Source organism: Capricornis sumatraensis, chromosome 13 (genome assembly GCF_032405125.1).
Source record: "Capricornis sumatraensis isolate serow.1 chromosome 13, serow.2, whole genome shotgun sequence".
NCBI classification, from domain to species: domain Eukaryota; kingdom Metazoa; phylum Chordata; class Mammalia; order Artiodactyla; family Bovidae; genus Capricornis; species Capricornis sumatraensis.
In genome coordinates, this window is record NC_091081.1 from 66,357,529 (window position 1) to 66,375,144 (window position 17,616).

Sequence of the window (17,616 nt, forward strand, 5' to 3'; positions counted from 1 at the left end):
ATCAATTCTTTGGCTCTCTCTGCCTTCTTTATGGTCCAGGTCTCTCAATCATATGTGACAACTGGGAAAACCATAGCCTTGACTATATGGACCTTTGTTGGCAGAGTAATGTCTCTGCTTTTCAATACACTGTCTAGGTTTGTCAAAGCTTTCCTGCCAAGAAGCAAGTGTTTTCTAATTTCATGGCTGCAGTCACCATTTGCAGTGATTTTAAAGCACAAGAAAAGAAAAACTGTCACTACTTTCACATTTTCCCCTTCTATTTGCCATGAAGTGATGGGGCCATGTGCCATGATCTGTTCTTTTTTTTTTTTTTTTAATATTTAGTTTTAAGCTAGCTCTTTCACTCTCCTCTTTCACCCTCATCAAGAAGCTCTTTAGCTCCTCTTTACTTTCTGCCATTAGTTTGGTATCAGCTGCATATCTGAGGTTGGTCATGTTTCTCCCACTTATATTGATTCCAGCTTGTAACTATTCCAGCACAGCATTTCTCATGATGTGGTCAGTGTATACATTAAACAAACTGAGTAACAGCAGACAGTCCTTTCTCAATACTCTTATACTCCTTTTTCAATCTTGAATAAATATCTCCCTACTGCAACTGAAAAGTGAAATGATAGTGTTAGTCACTCAGTAGTGTCTGACTCTTTGTGAATCCATGGACTATAGCCTTCCAGGCTCCTCCTGTCCATGGGATTTTTCCAGGTAAGAATACTGGACTTGGTTGCCATTTCCTTCTCTAGGAGATTCTCCTGACCCATGGATCGAACTCGGGTCTCCTGCATTGTGGCAGATTCTTTACCATCAGATCCACCAAGGATTTCTAAGCCAACCAAATCCTAACCTACAGTCAATACACATGAATCTGAGTAAATGAAACATAAGAGCAGCCAAGCACAAGAGCCAAATAGACTTTCTGACATAAGGCAAGATTGTCAGGAGAAATATCAATAACCTCAGATATGCAGATGACACCACCCTTATGGCAGAAAGTGAAGAGGAGCTAAAAAGCCTCTTGATAAAAGTGAAAGAGGAGAGTGAAAAAGTTGGCTTAAAGCTCAACATTCAGAAAACGAAGATCATGGCATCCGGTCTCATCACTTCATGGGAAATAGATGGGGAAACAGTAGAAACAGTGTCAGACTTTATTTTTTGGGCTCCAAAATCACTGCAGATGATGACTGCAGCCATGAAATTAAAAGACGCTTACTCCTTGGAAGAAAAGTTATGACCAACCTAGATAGTATATTCAAAAACAGAAACATTACTTTGCCGACTAAGGTCCGGCTAGTCAAGGCTATGGTTTTTCCTGTGGTCATGTATGGATGTGAGAGTTGGACTGTGAAGAAGGCTGAGCACCGAAGAATTGATGCTTTTGAACTGTGGTGTTGGAGAAGACTCTTGAGAGTCCCTTGGACTGCAAGGAGATCCAACCAGTCCATTCTGAAGGAGATCAACCCTGGGATTTCTTTGGAAGGAATGATGCTAAAGCTGAAGCTTCAGTACTTTGGCCACCTCATGCGAAGAGTTGACTTATTGGAAAAGACTCTGATGCTGGGAGGGATTGGGGGTAGGAGGAGAAGGCGACGACCGAGGATGAGATGGCTGGATGGCATCACGGACTCGATGGACGTGAGTCTGAGTGAACTCCGAGAGATGGTGATGGACAGGGAGGCCTGGCATGCTGCAATTCATGGGGTTGCAAAGAGTCGGACATGACTGAGTGACTGAACTGAACTGAATTAATGTATATATATTATTGGAGGGTAATCATTTTACAATGCAGTATTAGTTTCCACTGTAGAATAAAGTGAATCAACTAAATGCACACATATATCACCATGCTCTTGAGCCTTAACTCCATCGTAACCCATCTCACCTCTCTAGGTCATTAAAGAGCACTGGACTGAGCTCTCTGTGCTATACAGCAGCTTCCCATTAGATTATCTATTTTACAGATGGTAGTGTGTATATGACAATGATACTCTCCCAGTTTTTCCCACTCCACCACCTCTCCCCATGTCCACACATTCTTTCTCTACATCTGCACCTCTATTCCTGCCCTGAAATAGGTTCACCTGTATCATATTTCTAAATTCTATACATATGCATGTTAACATATCATATTTGTTTCTGTCTGGCAAATAAAGGACAACAATAGATAATTAGACATACCAAGGGAACATTTCATTCAAAGATGGGATCAATAAAGGACAGAAATGGTATGGACATAACTAAAGCAGAAGATATTAAGAAGAGGTGGCAAGAAACACAGAAGAACTGCACAAAAAGATCTTTATGACTCAGATAATCGTGATAGTGTGATCACTCACCTAGAGCCAGACATCTTGGAATACGAGGTCAAATGGGCCTGAGGAAGCATCACTACGAACAAAGCTAGTGGAGGTGATGGAATTCCAGTTGAGCTATTTCAGATCTTAAAAGATGATGCTGTAAAAGTGCTGCACTCAACATGCCAGCACATTTGGAAGACTCAGTAGTGGCCACAGGACTGGAAAATGTCAGTTTTCATGCCAATCCCAAAGAAAGGGAATGCCAAAGAATGTTCAAGCTACTGAACAATTGCACTCATCTCACACACTAGCAAAGTAATGCTCTACAATCTCCAGGTCAGTCTTCAGCAATACATGAACTGTGAACTTCCAGATGTTCAAGCTGGTTTTAGAAAGGGCAGAGGAACCAGAGATCAAATTGTCAACATTCACTGGATCATCGAAAAAGCAAGAGAGCTCCAGAAAAAAACATCTATTTCTGCTTTATTGACTATGTCAAAGCCTTTGACTGTGTGGATCACAATAAACTGTGGAAAATTCTGAAAGAGATGGGAATACCAGACCACCTGACCTGCCTCTTCAGAAACCTGTATGCAGGTCAAGAAGCAACAGTTAGAACTGGATATGGAACAACAGACTGGTTCCAAATAGGAAAAGGAGTATGTCAAGGCTGCATATTGTCACCCTGTTTATTTAACTTCTATGCAGAGTATATCATGAGAAACGCTGGGCTGGAAGAAGCCCAAGCTGGAATCAAGATTGCCGGGAGAAATATCAATAACCTCAGACATGCAGATGACACTACCCTTATGGCAGAAAGTGAAGAGGAACTAAAGAGCTTCTTGATGAAAGTGAAAGAGGAGAGTGCAAAAGTTGGCTTAAAGCTCAACATTCAGAAAATGAAGATCATGGCATCTGGTCCCATCACTTCATGGCAAATAGATGGGGAAACAGTGGAAACAGTGGCTGACTTTATTTTGGGGGGCTCCAAAATCACTGCAGGTGGTGACTGCAGCCATGAAATTAAAAGACGCTTACTCCTTGGAAGGAAAGTTATGACCAACCTAGACAGCATATTAAAAAGCAGAGACACGTATGGATGTGAGAGTTGGACTATAAAGAAAGCTGAGCACAGAAGAATTGTAGCTTTTGAACTGTGGTTTTGGAGAAGACTTGAGAGTCCCTTGGACTGCAATGAGATCCAACCAGTACATCCTAAAGGAATTCAGTCCTGGGTGTTAATTGGAAAGACTGATGTTGAAGCTGAAACTCCAGTATTTTGGCCACCTGATGTAAAGAGCTGACTCATTTGAAAAGACTCTGATGTTGGGAAAGATTGAGGGCAGGAAGAGAAGGGGATGACAAGGGATGATATGGTTAGATGGCATCACTGACTCAATGGACATGAGTTTGGGTAAACTCCAGGAGTTGATGATGGATTGGGAGGCTTGGCGTGATGTGGTTCATGGGGTCGCAAAGAGTCGGACAAAACTGAGCAACTGCTCTGAACTGAACTGGCAATGTTTTAAGCTATAGACAACCAAATAAGTTCCTTTGCTTCTAGTCTTCTCTGTTAAAAACCTCTACTGCAGCTCCTGCTGCTGGAGGGCTCCTAACCAGCTTTGGTTTTACTCTTTGTTGTTGTTCAGTGACTAAGTCATGCCCAGTTCTTTGTGACCCCATGGACTGCAAGTATACCAGGCTCTTCTGTCCTCCACTATCTCCCAGAGTTTGTTCAAACGCATGTCCATTGAGTTGGTAATGCTATCTAACAATCTCATTCTCTGCAGCTCCCTTCTCCTTTGCCTTCAATCTTTCCCAGCATCAGGGACTTTTCCAATGATTCAGCTCTTTACCTGAAGGGACCAGAGTATTCGAGCTTCAGCTTCAGAAACAGTCCTTCCAGTGAATATTCAGGGTTGATTTCCTTTAGGACTTACTGGTTTAATCTCCTTGTAGTTAGAGAGTTTCTTAAGAATTTTCTTTAGCACCATAATTTGAAAGCATGAATTCTTCAGTGCTCAGCCTTCTTTATGGTCCAACTCTCACATCCATACATGACTACTGGAAAAATGATAGGTTTGACTATACACACCTTTGATGGCAAATGATGTCTCTGTTTTTTGATAAGCTGTTGAGGTTTATCATAGCTTTCCTCCAAGGAGTAAGTGTTTTTTTTTTTAATTTTTAATTTTTAATTTTATTTTATGACTGAAGTCACTGTCCACAGTGAATTTGGAACCCAAGAAAAGAAAATCTGTCACTGCTTGCACTTTTTCCCTATTTCCCATGAAGTGATGGGACGGGATGCCAACATCTTAGCTTTTTTAATATTGCATTTCAAGTCACATTTTTCACTCTCTTTTTTCACCATCATCAGCCTGATTCCCATTAATGTATGTTCAAATAAACTCTTGAAAACATTAACGTGCCACAGGTTATCTTTTATCAAATGCTTCTGTATAGATTTCCCTGGTGGCCAGATGGTAAAGCGTCGGCATACAATGCGGGATACCCGGGTTCAATCCCTGGGTCAGGAAGAGCTCCTGGAGAAGGAAATGGCAACCCACTCCAGTATTCTTGCCTGGAAAATCCCATGGATGGTGGAACCTGGTAGGCTACAGTCCATGGGGTCGCAAAGAGTCAGACACAACTGAGCAACTTCTGTGTATGAGCATTCCCTTAAATAATAAATAAAATATTTTTATATTTGTATAATTTTAGATTTAGAGAAAAATTTCAAAGACTGTACAGAGAATTTTGTTTTTTCTTCTCACCCACATTCCCCTTAAATGTACTGATTTTAATATTGTCAGTTTGGTATACATGCAATGGTATGTTACTTTATTTTTAATTTTCCGAAATAATAGTATATTTAGACATCTACATATATATAAAGATATATATATTATATATATATACTTATGAATATTTATGTTTTTTGAAAATTATTTTTAAGCATTTTGAGAAATTTTCTATTAGTTTGTCTTTCTATTTTTTCATCTATAAGAATACCTGGCGTGCTGCAATTCATGGGGTCGCAAAGAGTCGGACACGACTGAGCGACTGAACTGAACTGAACTGAACTGAAAGAATATAATTTTTCAGCTAGTTTTTGCAATATCATCTCCTGATTTATCATTTATCTTTTAATTCTATTTTAAAAATTTTAATATGTGTCTCTCAATATCATTGTCATGAACAAATTTTCTAATGTTAAGTCTTGCTTATCTGAAATAAAACAATTCATACAGTGCTTTATATATATATATATACATATATATATATATTTATAGGTTTTATATTATTCAGTTTAATCTTTGGTTAAGTATTTTCATCTATATTCATGAGTGTCCTTGTCTGAAATAGGTACCAAAGTTATGTTAGTACAAGAATATAAGTTAGAGAGTATTTACTTTGTTTCATTTAAGACTGAAAATACTTGCCTCTTGAAAATTTGAAAGAATTTGCATTTAGGCTCCTCTAGGCTAGTCAAGGCTATGGTCATGTATGTATATGAGAGTTGGACTGTGAAAAAAGCTGAGCGCCAAAGAATTGATGCTTTTGAACTGTGGTGTTGGAAAAGACTCTTGAGAGACCCTTGGACTGCAAGGAGATCCAACCAGTCCATTCTAAAGGAGATCAGTCCTGGGTGTTCTTTGGAAGGAATGATGCTAAAGCTGAAACTCCAATACTTTGGCCACATCATGCAAAGAGTTGACTCATTGGAAAAGACTCTGGTGCTGGGAGGGATTAGGGGCAGAAGGAGAAGGGGATGACAGAGGATGAGATGGCTGGATGGCATCACTGACTTGATGCACATGAGTTTGAGTAAATTCCATTAGTTGGTGATGGACAGCAAGGCCTGGTGTGCTGCAATTCATGGGGTCGCAAAGAATTGGACACGACTGAGTGACTGAACTGAACTAAACTGAACTGAGGCTAGAGAGTTTTTTCTTTCATAGTGATAAGACAATTTAGATATTCTAGTTTCTTGAGAATATTTTGAGGATTTAAATTTTCCCTAAGCTGTTTCATTTCACCTAACTTAGTAATGTACTGATATAAAACTATTCACAATATTTCTAGCATTTTTCCTTTGATAAATATATGCTTTAAGCCTTTTATAATTTTTCCAATATTTGCCTCCTGCTGTTTATCTGTTAAAGTGATTATTATATGAAGTTTCTTGATGTCATTTTTCTTCCCAGGGAACCAAATTTTTATGTTGTTGATTTTCTTTAATGTATCATTTTTACTTCACTAATTTCTGGTCTTACTTCCTTTCTTCCGTATGATATGCAAGTTATCTTTTTCTTTATTTCTTATCTTTTTGGAGGAACTCTAAGTTGGATACTAGCTCAATCAATTTTAACTGTTCTTTCTTCCTAATGAAGACTATATGCTTATTTATAAATACTTTTGTAATGCATGCATTTATTCATGCAGTATTTTTATCTATCAATTCAAAGTGCACTTTTATTTCTATTATGACTTAAACCATGTTATTTAAATGTATATTTTATTTCATGAAAATTTAATATATACAATCTATTTTTATTTTTGTCTTATTTATTATATTTAACAAGTGATGTATTCAGTAAACACCGTATGTCTGCTACCAGTCCCTTAGAGTGTGTTGTTGCTTGCTTTATGTTCTAAAATGTGATCAATTTATATATATATACACACACACATATATATATACACTATGGTACCAAAAGTAAGATTCATTGCCCTATGTATGTGTGTTTGTAAGAGAGAGAGAGACACAAACACACAGTTTATGCATATCCATTTCAATGTATTGACACTTGTCTGCTTGATATTTGACCTAGAGAAATTACATAAAACCCTAATATGCAGATTTCTCAATGTACACTCCTTCTTTAGTCTCTATTGAAGATATTCTATTAAAGACACACTGGTTTATAGATCTGGAATTGTTTCATCCTACATTTATACTTTCTCTCTCACACATTTCTCCCACATATCTTCCCCATGCCTTTTATTTCTTACTATGGTTACTTTCAGTTCATTTTTTCTTTAGGACTTCCTTGTTAAGTTTTATCCCTCCAATTTCTACTAACTGAATGTTATTTCATTCATATTTAAGATAAAAACACCTAGAGCAATACAGTAGCTCCACTTTCCTCCCTCTCAACCAAGAACATTAGACCCATTGGAAATCGAATGACAAATTTAATGGTTATCCATTAAAACAACAGCTCCACTATTCAAACACTACCCATATAATGTTACACAGTCAGTATTATTTATATATAAACACAAATTCACCCTTAAAAAAATCAGTATTTCTCTTTGTATCTCAGATGCAGCTACTCTGACCATATTTCTTCTTTCTGATATTTTAGAGCTATTTTTAATAACTGAAACTTTGTTTGCCTCAAAAAATGACTATCATACTCTGCTTTGTAAGTGATATTTTTAGCTGAGGTTACACTTCTTGGATGACAGTTCTTTTTCTTAGCATTTTGTATATCTCGTTCCATTGTCGTCTATACCTGCCATTGATAGTTCTATTGTCAGTTTCTGATTCCTTAGTGAAAATATTTTTTTCTCACTTTTTTTAATATTTTAAAATATTTCCCTCATTTTTAGTGTTTTCCATTTTGTTGGATGTGTTTAGATGTATATATCTTACTCACCTTATGAATTTTGATGAGCAAAAAAAAAAAATCACTGTTCTTAGCAATAAGAAACTTATAATCTAGAAGTGAAGGAAGATTTCTAAAAAAGCATTTCTACTTATATATATATATATGATTAGCTTATATGTTATTTGACTTTTATTTTTTAGATGCAATTTAAAGTTTATGTTTAAATTTCAGAATAAATTTTAAATATTGTGATGAATTATCTGAAGACAAATTCTGTAGGACAGAGAAATATAAGAAATTATTTTATACAGATGCATTAGGAAGGATTTCTGGCATTTCTCATATGGAAATTTGAAACTGGATATGAGATATCTCAGTTCAGTCACTCAGTCATGTCTGACTCATTGTGACCCCATGGACTGTAGCACTCCAGGCTTTCCTGTCCATCACCAACTCCCAGAGCTTGCTCAAACTCATGTCCATCAAGTTTGGTGAAGCCATCCAACAATCTCATCCTGTCTTCCCCTTCTCCTCCTGCCTTCATTCTTTCCCAGCATCATTGACTCTTTTCCAATGAGTCAGTCCTTCTCATCAGTTGGCCAAAGTATTGGAGCTTCAGCTTCAGCATCAGTCCTTTTGATGAATATTCAGGACTGATTTCTTTTAGGATGGACTGGTTTGATCTCCTTGCTGTCCAAGGGACTCTCAAGAGTCTTCTCCAACACCACAGTTCAAAAGCATCAATTCTTTGGCACCCAGCTTTCTTTACAGTCTAACTCTCACATACATACATGATTACTGGGAAAACCACAGCTTTGACTAGACTGATGTGGATATCTCAATACATCTCAGTACAGTTGATAAGATTAAAACTCCAGGATCTGGAGATGAGTATGTTCTATCTGGCATTTAGTAAGAGGATGAAGTATACAAAGAAGAGGTAACTGGTCATGTTTCTTAACTAGTGTGATCTCTGAATCACAGAGATTGTTTGTAAAAGTCCTTATATTCCAACACTTCACAAGATCTCTTTAAGTTGTAAAGTAATCACAATGAAATTGACTGGTTGCAAAGTGAGAGAAAACAAGAGTCATAGATGATGCCTTGGTTCCTGGCCTTAGTATCTGTGATGACACTTACTAAGGAGGGCGAGGTGGTTGGAATGAAGGGCCAGAGAGCATGAAATGATGTCTAGAGACTGTGTATGGGATTGTGTGGTGGGGTGGTGGTTGTTGGGACTGGTAAATCCATTTTGAAAATGTTGAGGTTAAAGTATTTGTGGGTATCTAAATACTGATCTCTGGAGAGCAATTCACTTCACTAGTCTAAAGCTCAGAAGTGAGACTGGGATGTAAATATAGATTTTGAATTTATCTGTATAAAGTATAAATCTAATTGTAGCCATGGGAATGGATTAGAGCTCCCAAAAACTTCTATAAAGTAAAAACAATCTCTATGAAAGAAGCAAGAATTCATGGGACTGCAGAGCCAAAAGAGATTTAAAGGGTCTGGCAAGAAATAAATTAAGAGAGCATTATATCATCAAAGAAAAGGGAAGAGAGATTTTTCAACAAGACAGGAATTATTCAAAGGGAGGATAGAAGGCACATAAATAAGACTGAGAGTTTCTTCTTGACCTGCTTCTCAGGGAAGGTTCTTTTGATCTAAGTAGAAATTATTTGAGTGGATAATAGAAAGAAATGTGTGGGTTTTCTAGATAAAGACAAAAGCTGTATATTATGTAACAAATTTTCAAATCTGTTCACCACTCTACAAATATGTGCTTGTCAAAGTGAGGTCCCTGGATCAGCAGCATCAGCAGAATCTATAAACTTGTTAGAAATACAAAATTTGAGGCCTCACTCTAAAGAAAATGAATCATAAAGTCTAGGGTGGGGTCATCCAGCTGTAGTCTAGCAAAGACTTCAGGTGATTCTGATGCCCACTGAAGTTTGAGAGCTACTAGTCTAAGATAAAGGAGTAGTATATGCCCATTTCCTCAAACTAATATATTATATAATGCTAAACACTACTTTTTTTCTTATCCTCCATATCTAGTAAATCTTTGAAATCAAGTCTTCATTTTAAATATCACTAAATTAATCTTATTTCATATTTTATAATATATATATCATATATAATGTTAACATGTAGATATCTAAATTAATATGAAATATATTACTATATGTTATTTTTATATAATAATATTTTAAAGTATTTAAGATGGTTATGTGTTATACATTATAAAAACAGCACAGCATCAATGCCATTGAACACTTTTATGTGCTCATCCCTAATCATATTCTCCTGTACCTGAGTAATAATTTTTCTAGATATTATATTTATCCTTCCTTCCATCATCTTTATATTATACATCTATATATATGTACCGGTTTATAATATATAGATGTATAGATGAAAACATGAATAGAAAAGTAAAATATACTGCTCACTAGTGGTAAAGAACCTGCTGCCAGTGCAGGAGACACAGGAGATGCTGATTTGATCCCTGGGTCAGGAAGATCCCCCGGAGAAGCAAATTGCTGCCCACTTCAGTATTCTCGCCTGGAGAAGTCCATGAACAGAGGAGCCTGGTAGGCTACAGTCCATGGGGTCACAAAGAGTTGGACACAACTGAGCGACTAACACTATGAACAGTTAGTCTGTAAATAACATAGAAGAAGCATTCAATAATCTATAATCTTCAAGGCAACTAAATCAAACATTAAAACATAGATGTGAATTTAGTTTTTGCTACTTAATCATTAGTTAATTTGGAGAAATTCTATAACCATTTGAATCTGTGTCCTCAAATGGGAAATGATTACAGTATTATCTATTTTGGAGCTCTATGTGGATAACTGACAACACAAACAGCACTTGGATAACTACCTAATACAAAGAACACAGATGATATATGGGTTCAATAAATCATCTTGCATGAGTGATGCATACAGGGAGGTGGAACTGTCTGGTCTTAGAATATTTGCTCTTGCTGGCTGTGCTCATGGAAGGGTATTTGTTGCCTGAGTGCTTAAAATACATTTGTTTAAAGAAAGTATTTTCACCACTCTTTGTTATTCTGCTTCTTCAGACAAATATTTTGTCTCTGAAGCCTCTTGTCTTGTCTTTCCCATTAATCTTTAATGACACATAGCATTGTTTGGCATTGAATAAAATATATTTATCTTCCTACCAGAGAGGCTAAGCATCTTGTCAATGTTTTTTGCTACTGTAGAAATGTTTTTTTTTAATATCCTTCCCAATTTTTTATAGTAAATTTTAAAGTAAATTATATTTTTCAGAAATGTGCACAGATGTTAAGTGAGCAAATTGATTTCTCACAAAGTATAAATTGTGTAATTACCACCCAGATCAAGAAATCAAATATTGCCATTCCCCCACAAAAGTATTGCAGTCTCTCCTCTTCCCAGGAATATCTTCCCTTTTTCTCAAAAATAGCAAGAGTGAATTTACATTCTTTCAAATTTATATACTATGTATTTCATATGCTAATATTTTGAGATTAATTCTTGGAGTGGAATATAGAAAAATTAAATCCCTCTATAAAATACTGCAACCCAGTGTCATTATATAATTTATAAATTTTGAAGCAGCATTCAATTAATATTGGCTCTAAATCTAAAGCTGCCATGAACATTATTTAACAGGTCTTTGGGGACTACATTTAAGCACACATTTTGTGAAGTATAAGCTTGCAAGTGAAAGTTGTATCATTGAGTTTGCTTTTGTTGAATTTATTAGATATTGCCAAAAATTTTTCCAAAATGATTTCACAAATTTGTATTTATCTATAGCTGCATTCATTTTGCCCTTATCATCAAATGGTAATTTGGTTCTCAGCTCTTTGAATGTATTATTCCTTTACCATCTTTTGTTGTCATTGAGACATTTACTGTCAATCTAACTTAGTAGGCTTTTTTTTTCCTACTTTTATAAGTGCTGTTTCTTTTGCTGTTCTACTAAAACATTTTTGGGAGTTTTGCAGAATTCTGACACCTGAGTGTACATATCTTGCATTAGTTCTAGTAAATCCCCAGATAGCCTCTCTAACCTACAATTCTTTCAGTACAAAATTTCTATTATATAGAATATTAGCTTATTCATTTTCCAATGTCTCTTAACCCCTCTCTCTTTCTACATTCGTTTTTCTTTGATGCTTGCAATCCTAGTAGATTTTCAGCTTTAACTTCTTATTCACTCATTCTCTCTCCTGCTATGTCTACTTTCTGCTTAAACTATTTATTGAACTTTTAGTATCAATGACTGCACTGTTCTGTCATTTTTTTAAAGATTTTAAATTTATTTTTACATCTTCCTGGCTATTTGATAGATATTTACCCCAAACTCCAATTCCATCTTATTTTTATCATATTAAATATATTTTATGCCATCTTTACCCATTACATGTATCTGACATTTTGGCATGGGTAATGTCAACCTCTTGCTAACTCTGGTTAATGTTTTATATGCTAAGATTCTATGTTCCTTGGGGTTTTTTTCTTTGGAAATAAAATGAGCTGTATATTCCATCCTTCCAGAAATGTTTTTATTTTATTATTTTTTTATTAGGTATCCTGGGATATTTGCAAGAGAAACAGATTTAAGTTATTATCTCATTTAATGAGTTCCATTATCACTGAAACTCTAAACCAAGTAAGAATATTTATAGAGACTGGCAAATACATTTTTATCCCCTTCGCATTAAGATCAAGGCCAAGAAAAAAAGGTCTCCTTCCCACCTCCCAGTACTAACAAGTAGATTTTTTTTAGTTCAGCCCTTCACGAAACATGTTCTGGATGCATGTGAAGGTCTCAATTATGACTACCTCCTCAAATTTGCCCAAGGCTTTTCTCCTGAATATGGGAACCCTTAATTCTCAAGTCCCTTAGTTACAGCGGCTGGCAAGTTTCCACAAGGCAGGCAAAAATCTTAGCATTTACTAACAGTTCTAACTTTTAGTTTTTCTCTCTCTTTGCAGCCTTAGAGATTTGCCTTACTAATTTTTTTTTTTTGAGCTGAGCGATGTAGTTTTTTAAATTGCATTTTATGTAACATTTTAGCTATTTTGTAATAGATTTTCTTGCTATCTAGTCCATAACATTTCCAGAAAAAGAATACTCTTAGTAGTCTTAAAGCTCTTTAGGAATCAGATTGTTTCTGATTTTCCTTGCTTTCCTGGGGTCAAATTTCCAAGTAAATAGTATCCAGTATCAATGAGTTCTTGGGTGAAGGAATGAATAAAGTAACTTGATTTATTTAGGAAGCCATAAATAGGTCAGTAATGTTAGACAATAAGATAAAGGCTGGGATTATGAGAAGCTAAATATCAAAAGGTAGGTAACAATCAGATGAAAATAAGTCTTTCAGGTACATGTAAAGAATGTGATTTTAATTAAGGAGGAGTATCTCTGAAGAGTTTAAGATTAACTGATATGGCAAAGCTCATGGGAGTAGGCTGTACTATTCATAGCTTTGCAGAAAAACAGAACCAATAGTAGATTTTATACATAAAAACACATTACATTTATATATGCATATATATGTGTGCATATTATATATACATTTATGCTATATATTTATATAATATATGGAATATTCATAGCATTATTCAAAATAAAGACAAATATTTTAATTATGTATATATATATATTTACACACACACACACACATATATACACACATACACAAAAGTAGCAATAGAGAGATTTTAAGGAACTGGCTCACATGACTGTGGGGATTGGTAAGTCTGAAATTTGTAGGAAGGGCCAGCAGACTGGAAATTCAGGTAAGAGTTGATGTTGTAGTCTTTGGTCTGAATATTATCTGTAAGGCAGGTCAGCAGATGGAAAGTTTAGGCAGTGTATCTATGTTTCAACCTTGAGGAAAAATGGATTTTTCTCAAGAAACCTCAATCTTTGCTCTTAAGGTCTTTTTATTAGCTGATTGGATGAGACCCACCCACATTATAGAGAATATGTGCTTTACTCAGAGTCAACTGATTATAAATGTTAATCACATCTGAAAAGCATCTACACAGCAACATCTAGACAACTATTTGATCAAACAGCTGGGCATTGTAGTTAACCAGTTTGACATGTAAGTTAACCATCACAAGTGCTAAGCTTGATGGCAAGCCAAACAAATATAACCAGATGATAATTTTAACAACTTAGTAGAAAGTGAAAAACAACTGGTGTTTAAAACCATTTCTTTTGGAGCACAGATAAGTACTAAAAGACTTCTTAATGTTCCACTAGTCACTATAACCTGGTCACATTCATTGTACAGGATGAAAACCAACAGCTAAGCTTGCTTGCTGGATTTTGCTGGTGGCTCATTGGTAAAGAATCTTCTTGCAATGCAGGAGATGAGGGTTTGATCCCTGGGTTGGGAAGATCCCCAGGGAAGGAAATGGCAATCCACTCCATTATTCTTGCCTGAAAAATTCCATTGACAGAGGGAGTCTGACAGACTACAGTCCATGCAGTCACAAAAGATTGGACAAGACTTAGGAACTAGACAACAACAAAGCTTGCTATATGAGACTGATTCACCATAAATGGCTAGATAATATTTCAAAATATTTTGGGCTCTAACTGAATATGTAACTTTACATATAATTACATAAATATATAAAATATGTAACATATTTCTATTAAAACATAATATAGTATACATTAAAACATAATATTGCAGTACAATTTGGGTTCTACATTTTTCCCCCCAATTTTTTTTCTCCTTGCTGTATTTTGGTTCTTTTACCCATGAGGATGAAAGAAAGATTTAAAATGTTGTTTCTCAGTAGAAGATTATCAAGTTTGAATACTTAAAATGACATTCATGCAGTAGGAAAAGTAATACACTGCTGGCTTCAAGCCTTTGAAATTCTGCTGGGATTTGAGGAGTCTGCATAACACCACACGCTATCATGTGTCATTTTCACTGCTCAGAGCCCAGAAAGAATGTTCCTTGCTTCTCAGTTATCATTAATCTAGTATTCTTTTTGCATAAAGACTTAAACCAAAGTCCTCTAAGGAAAAATAATCTGTCAGGACATTTTTCCTTTCCCCTCTTAAAATACTGAATACAAAACATGAATTCTTAGATTGAATCTGAGGAGTTAACAAGCATGGGAGCAATTTAAGAAAAACAAATGTCTCTTTTTTACAAGGAGTGGCTAGCATACAGAAAGGAATGCCAACTCAGCAGTATATTTAAGCTTTCATATACAAAATTAGATGTTGATTCAAGTTGCAACTGAATACATTCTTGAGGAAAGAATATTGCCATTTTTTTTAGCATTTGGATAAGGTGATAGGAAATAAAGTCAAACTTAACTTCAAGTATCCCTAATTTCAAGCATCCCCATGCAAAATCATAGAAAAAATGAGAATCAAAAGTTACACTCCTGTTTAATTCAACAGCCCTTCTCTGTTACATTAGGGCTTGTTGATGCTATAAGGTAAGATGTCTATATTGTCACATGATATAAAAGAAAGAAAAAAAGTAAAGATTACTAAGTTGCAAACATTCCACATATACAGTAGAATAATTTAATATCCTTTTGGACTTGTTGTTGTTGTTGTTATTGTTGTGGGACAGAACAAGTCGTGTCCTACTCTTTTGTGACCCCGTGGACTGTAGCTTGCCAGGCTCCTCTGTCCATGGGACTTCCCAGGCAAGAATACCAGAGGGAGTAGCCATTTCCTTCTCCAGCGGATCTTCCTGACCCAAGGATTCACATTGGCAGGTGGATTATTTACTGCTGGGCCATCAGGGAACCTTCCTTGAGAGTATGACAATATATTAATAAAAGAGCTAACTGGTTTAAAGTACATCTGTGCATCTATAAACCAAGATTTATATTCATCGACTGGTTCACTGAAGAACTTCATGCTTTTCTTCCAGGGAAGAAGGGATGCTGAATAGAAGAAGCTAGCTGCTTCTTCTCAGGAATACTATCAAAACTTGAAAAATAGTGTCCACTGTGTCTAAAGAGTGGAAGAAAGTTTAAAAAGAGAGCTAGCGTCAGAATGAGAAAACAGAGGTAGAGAAGAGTGAGAAAAAAGAAAGGAAGGAAGGAAAGGAGGCTAAGAGAGAGAGAGGAAGAAAGAGGGAAGAGGAAGAGAAAAAAGGAAGAGAGAAAGAAAGAAAAGAAAGAAGGAAAGAAAGAGGCAAAGAAACTCTGGGCAACTATTCTCCCAGATGTAGAATGGTTTCCCTTAACAGTTTGCATATTTCCCATTGAAGGTTTCCTATCAGGCAAGGAATGCACTTGTCTTCTCCCCCTTTTTAAATCAAACTGGCTCCTCATTTATTTTGCTTGCTTTGTTTTGGGTTTTTTGGACTCATTTTTTAAATAAGAAGCTCTTTACCCTGTTCACGTTTGAAAATTCAAGTATTTTTCATTGAGTTTTTGATAGCTTTGTTTCTCTTAAAATAAATCTAAAGCGAAACAAGAGTTCAAATTTCACTTAACTAGTATTGATCAGTCTATTTTGTGTTTTGGGTGTGTGATTTCTGTATAGTGTTTAGAATATTAGTGTCAAGGTTAGAATATTTTTAAATTTATAGCAGATGAAATGTATTGATGATAAAATATGATGGTTTTAAAAGTTATCACAAGGAACATGAAGCTACTGGGAACTTACAACAATGAAGCCTCATCACCATCTTAGTCAGGCAGTTGGCTCTATAAAATCTTTCTGCATGAATTCAAAATTATTGAAGGTTTGTGTTGTTTTGGTCTTGCCAATATTTCTGGAGATTCCAGCTAGAATTCTTTCAAAATGTCTGTATTACAACACTTTTCCAGCTTGATCTCTAATTTATCATTGACTAGGAACTCCAAAAGGAAAAACCAATTAATCTTCCAAAGAAAGAAAAGACAAAGCTTGTTCTTGTTTTTACAGATTGTGTAAAAAAGGCATAAGGGAAGACAACAGAATGGGAATATGAGTGTTCCTTTGGAAATCATTTGATGAAAAGATTAAGAAAGGAATTGTTGAAGTTCAGAGATCTCTCTTCTCTATAAAAGTCAAAGACAAGAAGAGATGTAAATTTTAAATTTTACTATTTGATGATCTGTCAAAAATTAAGAATTCCTATGAAGGCTACCGGGAGCTCTGGGTATGCAGCATGGTATTTATTCCTTCCCTAATTGATAGCTGACCAACTACAACTGGGGCAGACCTCCTTGGCACCGCACTCCAGTACTCTTGCCTGGAAAATCCCATGGACAGAGGAGGCTGGTAGGCTGCAGTCCATGAGGTCACTAAGAGTCGGCCATGACTGAGTGACTTCACTTTCACTTTTCCCTTTCATGCATTGGAGAAGGAAATGACAACCCACTCCAGTGCTCTTGCCTGGAGAATCCCAGGGATGGGCGAGCCTGGTGGGCCGTCATCTATGGGGTTGCACGGAGTCGGACATGACTGAAGAGACTTAGCAGCAGCAGCAGCAGCAACAGCAGCAGCAGCAGCAGCAGCAGCAGCAGGAGTTCAAGTTCACTACATTATGTGACAAGCTCTAGGAAGAATCAGCTACCCCCAAGGCTTGTTTACTATAGCTTGAACCTTGCTCTGATGTTTCCTGGTTTTGATAAGCATCCAAGGGGAACTCCGCTATGGTATCTTTTATCTTATTCTTCCCATTATTGTATAATTTCCTGTGTTAT